We start from the raw sequence: 16,471 nt of genomic DNA on the forward strand, positions 1-16,471 counted from the left end.
TCAGTATTGTGGGAGATGTAGTTTTGTGAGACATTGCACCTTCTCTTTCACAGACCTCTGGTGCCACAATCAATTCCAATTCCCAGGATTCCCTAGCACTGGGCCAGGGCAGTTAAAGCGCTCTCAAAATGGACTATTGCTGCCGTGTGTTTTGGACCTTTCTTGGCTGCAAACTGTCCATAGCCTGCAATGCATCTCCTAATTCTGTTGGCAGTCCCTCCCTCCCAACACTTTCTCATTTCCCCCCAAAACTAGCGCAAAGCTGGCAGATGGAAAGAGGTTTTAAAGCAGCATTTAAATCTGCACTATTTGTTTTTAAAAGACTAAATGTCCCAAATGCTATCATCAGTTTTGTAGCTATTATTACAGAAAGACGCAGAGTGCAAACTTCTCAAGTACCTTTATTTTCTGGAGTGAGATGGGCTTTTCCAACTGACTCTCTGTGATGATCTCCGGTGGTCCAAGCAGCCAAACTGCGGCCCTGGAATAATAATAATAATAACAATAATAATAATAATGTTTTTATACCCCTCTCTTCAGCCAAAAGGCTATCAGAGTGGATTACAAAGTGTTAATTAGACATTTAGACATTATGGCTCTTAGCCCAGCAGACCCTTAACTTCCTGAAATCACGCTGCCATCATCCAGTGAATTATAAAAGGGTTTCCCTTAACCTTCACTGGGACCAGTTAAGGAACCTTATTTCTACTTCTTTACTGATCTTCCAAGCATCAACCGATCCAAGACACGTGTAAAAGGAGCGTCAAGTAGTAGATACTCCAAGGAGATATTTACTATAAATAGGGTTGCCATAATTGTCCACTTTTACCAGGGACAAAATGTGGAACAAATTCAAGACCAAACTGTAGGACAACTGCAGGACAAAACTCAGCCCAAAATGTAGGACATTGAAGAAAAATGGTGGACCTTAAATGTCCTACATTTTGAGCTGAGTTTTGTCCTGCAGTTGCCCTACAGTTTGGTCTTGAATTTGTCCTACATTTTGTCCCTGGTAAAAGTGGACAATTATGGCAGCCCTAATAACAAAATATAAGTAAAATATAAGTCCTACAAGATATTAAGAGCCTTGCAGGTACAATATTTGTAAGTATATAATATTCAATTCATACAAACTATTAAAAGAATAAATAAACCCAAGTGTCCAATTCTGAGACTAACTTCCAAGATCCGCTCTTTAACTCTCTCTCTCGATCTCCAACCGACACAATTCCCCCAACTGTCTCTTGGTCTCTCAGGCCTTATATCTCCTTCTCACGGAAGCTTCCAGAAGGACCTTCATCTTGCTCTCTGATTGGTCAAGAGAGCCTTCCGTAGCAGTGATGTCATTCTCTGTGGGATGTGGGAGGGACTGGGATTCCAGCCAATGGCAGCCCTCAGAGTGTCCTCAGGAGGACATCTTCTGTTCCTAAAAGAGCATTGAACGCATGCCTTTGAGACAGGGCTTGATTCAGTGAGGCTCCTGGTGAAGGCAGCTGGTTTGGAGCCACCATGAAAGGAAGCCATTCCTAATGGCTGAATATGTGGTCTTCCTATTTCTATTGCCAGGGAAGGGAAGAGGGCCCCGGAGTGTTCTCTGCCTCCAAAAAGAACTGGACCTCCAGGAATATTAGAAATCAAATAAATAAATAAATAAATAAATCTGCTGATTGGGTGACACTGCCCTAGATTTCTGTCAGTTTAGTAAAGCAGATTGGGAAGGCCTCCAGGGAAGAGCTTTCATTGCTAAACAAATACTCCCATCCCAGAAGAAATCTAGATGACCAGGAACACAGATTGCAGCCTTGTCTTTTCCCTCTCACCCCATTCTTGAAGATCCAGGAAGCTAAGGAAAAGAGAAGGGAGGATATCCCAATATCTCCCCCTCTATTGATATCCTGAAGGGATCAAATCATATTTGGAATTCACCCTGTGCTTCCCTCCTGAATCACTCTCTGGATGAGGTCTATTTTCTATTGCAGATCACCTTTTCAGATGCTGCAGTGTTCTTCACAGAAGAGAAAAGGCCATTCTTGAGTCTGAAGCAGAAATTTTTATATAGGATTCGGAAACCATGAAGCCCTATGAGGAATGACTTAGGGAACTAGGTATGTTTAGCCTGGAGAAGAGAAGGTTAAGAGGTGGTATGACAGCCCTGTTTAAATATTAGAAGGGGTATCATATTGAGGAGGGAGCAAGCTTGTTTTCTGCTGCTCCAGAGACTAGGACCCGGAGCAATGGATGCAAGCTACAGGAAAAGAGATTCCAGGTCAACATTAGGAGGAACCTCCTGACAGTCAGGGCTGTTTAACAGTGGAACAAACTCCCTCTGAGATTTTGGTGGAGTCTCCCTCCTTAGACGTCTTCAAACAGAAGCTGAATGGCCATCTGTCAGGGATGCTTTGATTGGGAGTTCCTGCACGGCAGAATGGGGTTGGACTGGATGGCCCTTGCGGTCTCTTCCAACTCTATGAATTGTAATTCATTTTGGTTGCATCTACACTGCAGAAATAGTCCACATTTAACTGCCATGGCTCTCAGTGATATGGAATTCTGGGATTTGTAGTTGTGTGACTGTACAGAGGCATTCCAGGGGGAAAAGTCACTGTGTGCTTAACAGACTATAGCAGTGTTTCCTAAACTTGTTCCCAGGATTACAGCTCCCCCGTTTACTGACCAGTAAAGTCCAAACCACTTGGAAGACCAGAGTTTGTGAAACACTGGTCATTATAGCAAAGCCTTTGACTGCATAGATCATGAAAGGCTATGGAAAGCCCTTAAAGGCATGGGAGTGCCAAGACATCTGATAGTCCTGAAGAGGAATCTGTACTCAGGACAAGAGGCTTCTGTCAGAACAGAACATGGAGAAACAGAATAGTTCTCAATTGGCAAAAGGCTGCATCTTATCACCCCAACTGTTCAGTTTACATGCAGAAAATAAATGAAGAGCTGGTTTGAAGAGGAGGGAAGATAAAAGGAAGAACATCAGCAATCTTAAGATACATGGACGATACAATACTACTATAGGAAAACACCTTGGACTTGGGACAATTACTAAGGAAGGTCAAGGAAGAAATGGCAAAGGCAGGCTTGTTACTGAACATAAAGAAAACAAAAATAATGACTTGGGAAGATCTACATAAATTCAACCTAAATAATGAGGAAATTAAAAGGTTTCTTGTATCTTTGAGCAAACATTGATCAGAATGGGAAACTGCAGTCAAGAAATCGAAACAAGACTATGAATGGGAAGAGTAGCCATGAAGGGACTGGGCAAGGTCCTAAAGTCTAAAGATATACAACTAAGCACTAATGTCCAGTCCATTGTGTCCCCTGTTGCCATGTACGGCTGTGAGAGCTGGGCAGTAATGAAAGTGGATAAGAAGAACATAAACTCATTTGAGATGTGGTGCTGGAGAAGAGGGCTGAGGATGCTGCAGACAGTCCAAAAGACAAACAAATGGGTCCAAGAACAGACCAAGCCTGAAATCTCCCTGGAAGCCAAAATGACTAAACTGAGTCTGTTGTATTTTGGCCACATCATGAGGAGGCATAAATAATTAAACAGGAGAGTAATGCTAGGAAAGGTAGAAGGGAGTAGAAAGAGAGGAAGGCCGCATGCCAAATGGCTAGACATAATTCGGGAGGTTACGGGGCTGAATCAAGGGAACCTGAGCAGAGCAATGGAGGATAGAGGGGTTTGGAGGTGTCTCATCCACAGCGTTGCTGTGAGTCGAAGGTAGCTAATAACAACAAAGCAAGTAAAGACTTAAGGGTTTTATTTCAGCATCAGCTTCTGTGGGTTGTGATTCATTTCACCTGCATCCGCACTGCAGAAATCATCTCATCTGACACCACTTTAACTGCCCTGGCTCAGTGCTATGGGATTCTGGGAATTATGGTTTTGTGAGTTTTGTTGTTAGCCTTCTCTGTCAGAGAGCTCTGGTGCCACAACAAACTACACTTCCCAGGATTCCATAGCACTGAGCCATGGTAGTCGAAGTGGTGCCAAACTGGATTATTTCTGCAGTGCAGATACAGCTTTTTTCAGATGCTTGGAGTACAGTATTGTAAGATCATATGCGCGCACATACACACACACACACACACATATGCATATAGACATATGTGTACACACACAGACACACAATTAAATGATTGTGGATTGAGATCAGAATGAAAAAAAGATGGAGGCAATAGCTATTATAATACTATTATAGGTGATATATGTTTTTAAATTAAACATGCTGAATTTGTAAGATGCCTGAGTGGCTGCTAGGAAATGAAAATGGTTGCATTGTAAGAGAGATTTATTTTGTATGATCCAGTTAAGGATCCTATTGATTCCTTTGGGATACATCTGTGGTCCAAACCTATGGTTTATTTTCCTTCTCCAAGATTAGTACACATAGAATTATAGGCCCCAAATGCATCATTAATGATTCCTTTTGAAGTTAATGAAATGGAAACATGCTGAACTATGGTTATATTATGGCCATTTCCCATTCTATTTTGTCTACCTTCAGTCCATGAGGAAGAGGCTTAGGGGTCCATGTTGGGTCTGATGAAAGTGATGCTCTCCTTAATGCCATCTATTGCCCTTTCACTCAAGGATTTCCAAGATATGTCTGTATGTGGGAAGACACAGCAGCTGCACAAGAGTTATGGGAATTCGCTTGTAGTGTAGGTGTATTTGGCCTAAAAACTCTAAAGGCACCAATGCCCATTTGATCTTAGGAGCTAAGCAGAGTCAGCCCTGGATAGTAATGGAGTGGGAGACTGCCAACCAAGGTCAGGTGCTGTAGGCTCTATTTCAGAGGAAGGAGTTAGCAAAACCATGGCTGAATCTTTCCTTGCCTGTGAAGACGCATGACATTCATGGGGTCACCATACATTGACAGGCGACTTGAAGATGGTGCACACAGACGCTCACAGACATACCTATTTGTATGTAATTCATTGAAATTCGTCTTCTCCCCCAAATTCTATGCCAATTTAATACCTGCAAGATACATAGTCCTTCTACACTTTTTTCTTTTCTAGCACAATAAAATATGAAGCTGCTTTTTAGCTTTATGGAGTACAGTTGGCCCTCCACATTTGTGGCTTTGACTTTTGTGGATTTGATTATTTGAGGTTTCGATTGATATGTTCTCTCTAGGAATCTCTGGCACAACTCTGCCAGAAGTTGGCCATAGGTTTATTCCCTGCTGCTGGCTTTCTCTTTGCTGTTTTTCATCACTGTTTTGTTGAAGCCCTGTTGTACTGTGTTTTGTATTTTCACCAATTCTATTCCATGCAGAGAATTGTGGTCAGTAGGTGACAGCGAATGAATGACTGTGTTCGCAGAATAGTCATAAATGGTAGACAGAGTGATTTTCCACCCCATCCCCTGGTGCTTCCTTTTAAAGCATTTGGTGGGATGTGGCTGTTCGTGTGTCAGTCATCTGCTGGACATTGCCCTTGTCATCAGTGGTCACAAAGGATTTCCCTCTAAAGCTTGTGACATCTTCAGTACCCTATTTAAAAAAAAACCCTGTAACCTCTTTGTTTAAGCATTTTCTTACTGTCCATGTGGGTTAATCTCATGCTGAAAAAGGGGTGTCCCTTCTTCACCTCCAAATCATGTCTCTCCTGTATAGGTCCTGGTATTTGTTTTTACCATATTGCAAGAAAGGTGCTATAATGCACTGACAGCGTTCATGCTTTGCATGTAGGAGGTTCTGTGTTCAGTTTTTGTGTAGGATCTTATGTAGTAAGGAAACTAAGGAAGATCTATCCCTGTCCCTGAAAAGTCAGCCAGAGCTTTCCCCAATCTTCTAGGTATTTTGAACAGTAACTTGTGTATATCGTTCCAGTATAGGAACTGATAGGGATTTGTAGTCCAAAATGCCAGGAGAATATCACCCGAGGGAAGTCTGTTACTGATATAGCTGACCAGAGATCTCCATATGAGGCAGTATATAAAACACTTTTCCTTCTTCTTCTTCCACACTTGGTGACACTGACCTGCTCCATGCGACAGTTTTCCTTATATCTTCTGTGTGCGACTGAGTATGTTTTTCAGCATTTGGGACTTAAAGCGCTATCTAATGTACATGCTGCCCTGGGATTATTTTAATGGGAAACCATGTTTTTTTGTGACATGAATACTATATGAGCCTTGAGCTCTCATACTCTGCCCTCCTCTTTTTGCTCACTGGAGAAGGGGCTTGAAAGCATTTGCTTCCAATTCTTTTTTAATTGAATGAACAAAATAACTTTATTGAAGACCATCAGAAGTGATCAGCAATGCATTTAGGTCAGATCTGAGGCTTCCCGCCTCCCCACAATAGTATTAAGACTCAAACTAATTAGCTCCATCTACTCAATTTTAAAGAATCCTTTGGAGAAGCCACAGCGTTGCTTTTTATGGGTAAACTCTAGTTAAAACAAACCAAGATCTGATACCTTAGTTCATATTTGGTTGGTTTTCCTCAAGTTGCGTTTAGGGAAATCCCACTGTTCATGTTTGGATGTCACAGAGATCTGTTTAAGTCCATAGAAGGAATGACCCATCTCTTCTTCCAAGGTATGAAAAAGCAGGAGTGGAGATGGGAAACTGCGTGTGTGAGCATAAAGCTTTTGTTTTTCATATTGGAAAGGTCGTATCTCTTTATATAAACCAAGGTGTGCATTGACATCTAAAGGGAGGGCTTCCTCACAGTCCCACCATCCTCACAGACATGGTTAGTAAGGATTCAGGAGAGAGCCTTATCCGTGGCTGATCCCAATAGATAGGACTTGGCTCCACAGAAAGTCCGGTTGGCTCCTTCCCTCCTGTCTTTCTTCTGGGAGATGGAGGCATTTCTATTTGGGCAGGCTTTGGGATTTTAATTATGGAGATGCAATGTGTGACATGGTATGCTCTCTCTCTGTAGACATATACTGTATATATATATATATATATATATATATATATAAACTGTTTTAAATACGTTTTTGTTTTTAGTGTTTTAGTCATGTTTTCAATGCTGCCACTTAATTTCTTTATAGCTTTTGTAAATTAATGTTTTAGTTGACTATTTTAAAAATTATTGTAAGCCACCTTGTATCCCATTTTGGGAGAAAAGCAGGAATGTAAGTGCAATAAACATATTAAAGAAAGAAAATGTGGTTCGTTCATGTAATGGGGTTGAATTCTGTGTAAACTAGCTCACTCTCTGATCTACAAAAGTTATAATGTTTGATGTCATTATCCAGGATGTTACTTCTCATTACATACGCCTGAAATCTCCCACGTTTGGGGGGGGGGGCAGTGGGTATATTGGCCATTTTTTCAAATGGATGCAGACATGCACTTAATGACTTGTGTGTGTCTGAGGGAGGGATAAGTCTTAGAGTGTCCGGAATGTAGTTTTTTTTTTCTCATACAAAAGGAAAATATGGAGGGAGAGAAGAGAGAGAAAGAGAGAAAGTGAAGTGGGAGATTAATAGAGAGAAAAGCCGTGGGGATAGAAAGAAAAAAACCAGCGAGGAAGAAAAATTGTGAGAGAAACAGATCCTCACACACAAAGAAGCAAAACAGCAAAGGGATGAGGTGTGTGATGACATGTATGTGCCCATGAAATAACTGTGTGTGTTGTGATCAGTGGTGTGACACTGAAAGTCAGGCCTTTGCTTATATTTCCGAGTGATTGTTTGTATATGATGTGAAAAGGGCTGATGTGAAAGTGTAAAGGAAGGATTAATGCTGAACATAAAGAAAAGAAAAATAACAACCATGGAGAAGCTGCATGAATTCAACTTAGACTGTGAGGAAATCACAATAGTTAAAGAGTTCTTGTACCTTGGATCAAGCATTGATCAGAATGGAGACTGCAGTCAAGAAATCAGAGGAAGACTAGGAATGGGGAGGGCAGCGATGAAAGAACTAGACGAGATCCTAAAGATAAACAATTGAGCACTAAAACTAGAACCATCCAAGTCATGGGATTCCTCATCACTTTATACACATGTGAGAACTGGACAGTTAAGAAAGCCAACAGGAAGAAAATCAACTCAATCGAGATGCGATGGTGAGGAAAAGTGCAAAGGATCCCATGGACAGCCAAAAAGCCAAACAAAGGGGTTCTAAAGCAGATCAAGACAGAACTCTCTCTGGAAGCCAAGATGACTAAATTGAGCCTGTCGTACTTTGGACACATCACAAGAAGGCATGACTCATTAGGCAGCACAATGATGCTAGGAAAAATAGAAGGTAGAGGAAACCACATGCCCAATGGGTAGAGTCAATAATCGGACCTGAATCTGCAGGACCTAAGCAGAGCAATGGAGGACAGGGGTCTTGGAGATGTCTCATCCACAGGGTCAGCATGAGCCAGGGGCCTCGGGACCAGTTCAAGGGCAGTTAACAACGTGTATATGATGTGAAAATGACAGACTGGAGTCTGTAAACAGTACAATATAATCTGATTTCCTTATTCAGCTTCTTCAGAATATTCCAACTGTGTTATATTTTGGAATTAAGTGAAGTTTGCAGCAATATTGTACTCTGGTTATTTGGCTTAAAGGTCATACAACAATGAAATACTACATTAGCCATGCAGAGAAGAAAGTAAGGGGGATGTTGAATTGTCTAGACTAGAGGATCGTGGAGAACCTGGGGCACTGGTGGCGCAGTGGTTAAATGTCAGTGCTGCAGCCACGGTTGTGAGTTCGATCCCAGGCAAGGCCCCAAGGTCCACTCAGCCTTCCATCCTTTCATAGGTCAGTAAAAGGAGTAGCCAGCTTGTTGGCGGCAATTTAGGAAATTCATGCTAGGAGGGTGTCTGTCTCCCCAGAAGGGGCTTTGGGATCCCTCCATCTCCCTCCTCTTGGCTTTGGCCTATATTTGGGATCTTCTCTCCCCCCAGACAGAGCCCCCTCCCCCCAGAGAAAACTCCCTGCCAAATAATGTTGTTTCTAATGCTATTGAAGCCTATGCTGTGTGATGTTCTTTATTTGGCACAAAAATCTCCCCCAAATGAGGCATCGGAAGGGAGGGTCTCTCCTCTGCCTCACTTTCCAGGAGGAAGGGGGCTCCTCAAACCCCTTTTTACCTTCAGATCCCCCTCCCCTCCATGGCCATGCCTCTCTCCAAGGGTACCCCCTTCCCTCTTTTCTCATAATAACCTCCCAAGTACCTGGGCCCCAAGGACCCCCCGAAGGAGGGGGTAGGGAAGGAAAGAGGGAGAGGCGGAATGGCAGGTCCCCTGCCTTTCTTTGGGGGGAGATCGGGGTTTCATTCCTTCTTACAACACCCCAACACCTCCCCCAGGAGACCCTCCAGCCAATCCTTCAAACGAACAAGGGCTCTCCTCTACTTCCTTCCCTCAGAGCCGGCTGTGGGGGCAGCAATGGCTTCAGAGGCTGAAACTCTGCATGCACATTAGCAACCAAAGGCCCCTCCTGAGTATGCGCAGGGATCGCAAGGCCCTTGCTGCTGCTGCTGCTTATTCCACTCTCGGCCTTTGGAAGAAGGGAAGGAGTACGCCCTTCCTTCCTTCCTTCCTTCTTTCCTTCCTTCCAGAATGGAGCCCAACCAGCGGAGCTGGACTCAGGAGAGAAAGGCTGGGAAGGCTCTGCTTTGTACATATAGCTCTGTTTCTCTGAGTGTGAGTATGTGTTTTTGTGTGTGTGTGCCTCTGTTGTTATGGCTGGGAATGGAGCTGAGGACTGAGGAGAGAAGAAAGTGTCTATTTTGTGCAAATTCACAACTTCTGCCCATCAATGAGTCCAGTGTGTTGAAACAGCTAAGAATTTTATTAAGAACACATAGTGAGAAATTCAGCTTTTAAATCAGAGCTGCCCTCCCCAAGCCAAAGAATACATTAAATCCCTAAAACGAAAAACTCCAACCTCTTCCAAACCTGGCCCCCACCTCTAATTCCCACAGTCTTCGCCTCATGGGTAAAAAAGCCCCCTTTGCCATGCCCAGAAAATAGCCCTCTTTATGTTAATACCGACTACCAACTTTCTTCATCCAACATCCCACAAAATCCAAAAGCTATCATTCCCTTAACTATTCTATCCAGCTGCAACAAATCCCACCCCTCTATCTAGCTAACCTATTCCACAGCCCATAATCCCCAGCCAAATTTATAAACTAAAGAAAAGAAATATACTAATAGCAATTAAAACCAAAACTTAACAAAATATAACTTTAAAACTTAAACAGACATATCCCCAGACGGGCATACAGATTCAAAAAACAGCTAAATACCTGGGAATAAATTTGACCAATAGCAACATAAACTTGATAAAAATTACAAGATAATATGGGAAACAATTAAGAAAGATATGAGAAGATGGAGTAGAACTAAGTTATCATTTTTTGGCAGGATGGAGGCAATAAAACTCTCAATATTACCAAGGTTGATATTTTATTTTCAAATGATTCCAATCTCGATCAAGGAAAAAACATTTAAAAACTGGCATAAAGAAATTTCATCTTTTATTTGGCAAGGGAAAAAACCTAGATCTAGACTAAAAATTTTACAGGACACTAAACTAAGAAGTGGATTAGCGATACCAAATTTAGAATTATATTACGATTCATGTTGTTTGTCATGGTTGAGGGAGTGGATTACATTGGAGAATGCCAACCTTTTGGTGATTGAGGGGGCGAGCCTCCAATTCGGATGGCACGCTTACCTTATATATGATAAAGAGAAAGTTAACCCCGATGTTAATAATCACTGTATTAGAAGGTCTCTACTGGATGTCTGGAAAAGATATAAAAAGCGCTGGGTTCAAAAACTGCCCGACTGGGTTTCTCCCAGGGAATCGTTACAGAGGAGGGACACCATCCAGAATGAAAATTGGCTCACATATAAGATATTATTAAAACCTCACGCTGGAGGAGTGAAGTTAAAAACCCGAGAAGAGTTAGAGTTGGAAGGATTTAGGATTGGCTGGTTCCCCTACAGGCAGATTTTTGAGAGGTTTCAATTGGATAAAAAGAGTATGGGCTTTGTGGGGAAAAACGAAGGACTTGAAATATTTAAGATTATTATCGCAGGGAAAAAAGGATTGATTGGGAAACTTTATAACATCTTACTGAGAGAAAGTATGGAGACTGAAACCATTAAAGAAGTGATCGTAAAATGGGCACAAAACATCGGACACAATCTAGATTTAGTAAACTGGGAAAAAGTATGGCAGAATGTTAAAAAGCAGACAGTATCTCAGCGAATCAGAGAAAACTGTTACAAACTTTATTACCGCTGGTATCTGAATACCAGAAAAAATCTCAAAAATGTATTTTAAAAGTTGTAATTTATGTTGGAAGCGTAAAAGGGATCCTGGCACTTTCTTCCATTCTTGGTGGTCCTGTATGAAGGTGGGGAAATATTGGGATATCGTCAATGATACATTATCGGCAATATTAGGAACACCATTGCAGAGGAAACCTGAAATGTATCTACTAAATGTGGTTTATGAAACCCTGGAAAAAGTTTTTGGTAAAACTCTGTTTTATGCAGTTACCACAGCTAGGATCTCGCTGGCACAGAAATGGAAGAATGAGGAGATTCCTGACAAAGAAGATTGGTTAAGTAACCTCTATGAAGCAATAGAGATGGATAAGCTTACTCAAATTTTAAGAGGGAAAACGACAAACTCAGTAGACGATACTTGGGCGCCTGTAACGGCGTATCTAAAGAAGATCTGGACATTTAATGACAATTAATGATGGGATGGAACATTGTGTAAATTAGCTTTTAAGGAGAAGGTAGTAAATATATTATATCTAAGGGAATGTAATAATTAGTAGAAACATTGTAGAGTGTAAAAGATTGCTGAGAGAAAGTGTTTAATCTGTGAAGCCGCAATAATAACAGATTAAGTTTGGATGACCTCATTCGCTTTACCTGTTTTTGTTTTTTTAATATTATGAAATCGAGTGTAGTTACAACAGGATTATAAAGGAAAGAAAGTCACTATTTGTTATTATTTGTACAAACAGCAGAAGGAGGAAATGGAAGTCGTGTGAATGTCAGAATGATAGGCAGAAGAATGATTGGGATGTCTCAGAAATTAGATTTGGATGCGAGGAGAGCGGAGAAAGAAGAAGAAAGAATTATAGAACTAATTTTCTAAGTGTGTGTAATTGTAAGTTGGTAGGTAAGAATGTCAATGTTAAGTAAGTAATTAAGAATGTTTTATGTTTGACTTTGTATGCAGTGAATATGCATGTATGTATATATGTTTTTTAATTTAATAAAAATGTATTTTAAAAAAAGAACATTCCTAATACAACATCGCCCTCTTGTGGATCCTCAGGGCACTGCAGCCTCCTTTGGCTTCTCACCAACTTCTATCCTGGAGCGCCATCTGGTGGCCACTCTTGGAAATTCACTAATAGCAATTAACCAAATTAAACAGAATATAAAACAATTTAGAAAAGTACAAGAAAAATGGATAACATATGAGCATATTGTGGAAGAAGGGGAAAAAGCGGTATTAAAACTTAAATCTAGAGAAAAATTAGAACAAGAAAATATAGAAATAGAATGGTTTGCATATAAACAATTAGAAGAAAGATTTAAGAAAGACATGAAGCAAGAAGGAATAGAGAAAAAAACAATGAATTGGACATAATAATATTAGAAAAACAGAAAAAGAAAAAGATAACAAAATATTATAGGGAACTACTAAAAAGAGATTTGGAACAGGAAGTGATTAAAGAAAACATGACAAAGTGGAGTCAAATAATACAACAAAATATATTCTTAGAAAACTGGGAGTTGTCATGGAGGAAAACCTATAAGTTCACCATGGCACAGCACCTGAAAGAAAATTTCTTTAAAATGTTTTATTTTTGGTATTTGACACCGGTTAAGCTATCCAAAATGTACAAAAAGGTAAACAAAATGTGTTGGAAGTGTGGAAAAACAGAAGGAATGTTTTACCACATGTGGTGGGTCTGTAACAAAGCAAAGCAGTTTTGGGGGGAAATATATGAAGCAATGAAAGAAATGTGGGAAAGGAATTTCCCAAAAAACCTGGAGTTATTTTTGTTAAATATGACAGGCGTGATAGGAAGAGAGACTGAAAGAACATATTGGAAAATTGTGTTATACATGGTGACAGCAGCAAGGTTGTTATACGCCCAAAAATGGAGATCTACACAGACCCCTACATTAAAAGAATGGACGAATAAATTGTTAGATATGAGAGATTCAGACAGATTGTCTAAAAGGTTAAAAGGAAAGAGGAAGAGGATAAGGATAAAGATGAATGGAACATAGTAATACATTATGTGGAAAGAAGAAAAGAAAACTAGTAAAAGGAAAATAAAGGAGAGGAAAAGAAAAGAAAAGGAAGATTAGGAAGTAAAGAGGTAAAGAGCGAAAGAAATGACTTGTATATAGATATATGTAAAGGAAGGATGATGATTGTAAAGGAAAATTGAAAGAGTAATATGTAATCTATAAAGGACTATATAGGTTGGAATGTACTAGGATGTGTACAGGGGGGAGGGGAAGGAGGGGAAGGGTAAGAGGGTGGGGGGTTTAAGGGGTGAAAAGGAGGGAAGGGAATGGGATAAGGGAAGGTATAGACGATATGTATGATCTTTTATTGATGATTACTGAAAATAAGGATGTAAAGAAAAGAAAAACCAAATAAAAATAAAATTAAAAAAAAGAATATAAAACAAAAACATGAAACAAGCTAGACAAGGTAACTGTTACATGGATTTATAATTGGTTGACCGGCCAAACTGAAAGGGTGCTCAAGAATGACTCCTTTTCATCCTGAAGTGACCAGTGGGGTGTCCAGTGGCGCTCTGTCCGGGGCCCAGTGCTATTCAACATCTTTATCAATGACTTGGAGGACAGAATTGGGGCCATACTTATCAAATTTGCAGATGACACCAAATTAAGATGAGTAGCTAATACCCCAGAGGACAGGATCAAAATTCAAAATGACCTGAATAGACTAGAAAGCTGGTCCAAAGCTAACAAAATGAAATTCAACACAGAGAAATGTAAGGTACTGCATTAAGGGCGGAAAAATGAAATGCACAGATATAGGATGGGGGACACCTGGATGAATGAAACTACGTGTGAAAGGGATATAAGAATCAAGTAGACACAAGTTGAACATGACTCAACAGTGTGATGCAGCAGCTAAAAAGGCCAATGCGATTAAAGGCTGCATCAATAGAGGTATAGTGTCTAGATCAAGGGAAGTAATAGTGCCACTCTATTCTGGTCTGGTCAGGCCCCACCTGGAATATTGTGTCCAGTCCAAAGGAGGGCGACTAAAATGGTGAAGGATTTGGAAACCGCAATGGGACAGTCTCAAAGCTTCAGGCAAAGAGCATCAGACTGAAGTCACAACGGGACAGTCTCAGTGCTTCAAGCAAGAAGCATCAGACTGAAGTCACAATGGGACAGTCTCAATGCTTCAGGCAAGGAGCATCAGCTGCCCTCAGTTCATCTCTGACATCTTCCTCCTCCACATCTTTGTTATGCCCAAGTTTGTAAGGGCAACCTGTTTAACCTGAGAGCGTGTAATGAAAATTTCTCTTTCTGTTGACTTATTCAGAGCAGGGCTAACACAGATAGTGAGACACCAAATTTGGGTTTAAACACTTTACATGCAAAAATTTATTAAATCACAAAAAATAATACAAACATTGATTATCAAGAGCTCTTTCATTCACTCACACATTCATACAATACTCACACACACTTTCCTTCCGCCAGACATTGATCAGTTGTTCTCAAAGGCTGGGGATGACATCGTTGCTGCGCGGTTGGTGCCAACAAAATTAGGGTGAAAGCCAAGGCTCCTTATACTTTTCTTCTCTCTGGCTTTTGGCTGCTAAATTCTTGCAATATTGCAGCCCATTACTCAACTTCTTCTTTTCGGGAGGAGACAGCTGTTCAAACAGTCCACGCTGTTCAAAGGCAGGTTGTTCTGTTCAAATTAGTCTATTGTCCTGTCAGTTCCTCTTTATTGCGACTCAGGAGAAAAAGAACCTTTCCGGTCATAGTTCGACACACCTGAACATCTCCCCGCTTCAGCTTCCAAATTCCTCAGCCTTTCCTCGTCTCAGATGCCAAATCCCTCCTTCACATCAATGCTCTCCGTGGAACCATCTTGTTTAGTTCTTTAGCTTGTCTTAAAACACCATTCCTTGGTTCTTTGGTTCTTCAGTTTTGGGTTTAAGTCAGAATTCACACATTTGTCTCACATCTTTAACTTGGACACCATCCCCTTCATACAGTCCTTTATTTCCTTTCTGTCTTCCTCCATTCAATAAACTTCTACCTGGGGTTCTTCTCTCCTGGGGCAGCTATCAAGCGACTCCCCCACTGCCAGGTCCCAGGCTATAACTCTGCCCCCCGACGGCCTTCCTTTCCCCAGTCTGGGGCCGGAAACCCAAATCCTCCAGTGGTGGCCTGGGTGGGGTGGTGTGAGCTTCAGGAGGTTTCCCAGCCTTGGGCTTGGCCCTAGTTCCTCTGAAGAAGGCACCTGCTCCTCCACCACCGGGATCTCCAGAACCACCGGGTTCCCCAAGAACTCTTCTTGTTCCTGGGTCTCCATTGGAGGTAAAAAAGTGAGACTTTGCTAACTGCGAGATCTGGAGTTAGTCCTGTGCTCAAAAAATAAAACCCATTTGAAACAAGAGCAGCTTTATTGATGAATCCAGGCAGAAACATCCATTAACATGTTTTTGCAAAGTCTGAAGTCCAAAGGACCTTGTTCAACCCCTCCCCAAGCCAAGGTTGTGTATACTTCCCTTCCCTTCTCCCAGACAGCCTCACCTTGAAGAGCATTGTTCCGAAGCCAGCTTGACTCCTCCTTGTTAACCAGCCTCCAGCTGTAACCCCAGCCCCTCTCCAAATGCCCTCCTTAATAATAATAATAGGTTTTATTTATAGACCGCTATTCCGCAATGATCATAGCGGTGTACAGTAAAAATTGAATACAATACAGATGCAAGGTGACAATTAAAGGAGGGAGAAGTCTCGTCCTTCAGGCAGTCCCTGATGTTGCTGGGTCTGCCTGATCGCTCCCTCTGAGGCCATGTAAAAGCCACTCTGTCTTCCTAACATTTCCCACTACATGCTTTTTACAACACATCACTCTACACTACCTACTATGAACTACAACTATAACTCCTACTTTAATAACCAAACCCTAATATTTTACTCTTTATGACAGAACCCTTATACACTGTTTCTGACACATAATGGGCCAGTCCCAATCCTTCAGGTAAATAGCACCACCCTGAAGTCACAATAGTACTGTCTCAGTCCTTCATCCAAGGAGCATCAGACTGAAGTCACAATGGGCCAGTCTCAATGTTTCAGGCAAGAAGCATCAGCCTCAGGTTGCAATGGGCAAGTCTCATTCAGGTAAGGAGCACCAGCCTGAAATCACAATATGTCACGAATACCTTTATTCATGCATTTATTCATTTGGGATTCATGCCATA

The sequence above is a fragment of the Sceloporus occidentalis genome, unplaced genomic scaffold (genome assembly GCF_023333645.1).
Source record: "Sceloporus occidentalis isolate IW3139 unplaced genomic scaffold, rSceOcc1.0.p SCAF_39, whole genome shotgun sequence".
In the NCBI taxonomy this organism is placed as follows: domain Eukaryota; kingdom Metazoa; phylum Chordata; class Lepidosauria; order Squamata; family Phrynosomatidae; genus Sceloporus; species Sceloporus occidentalis.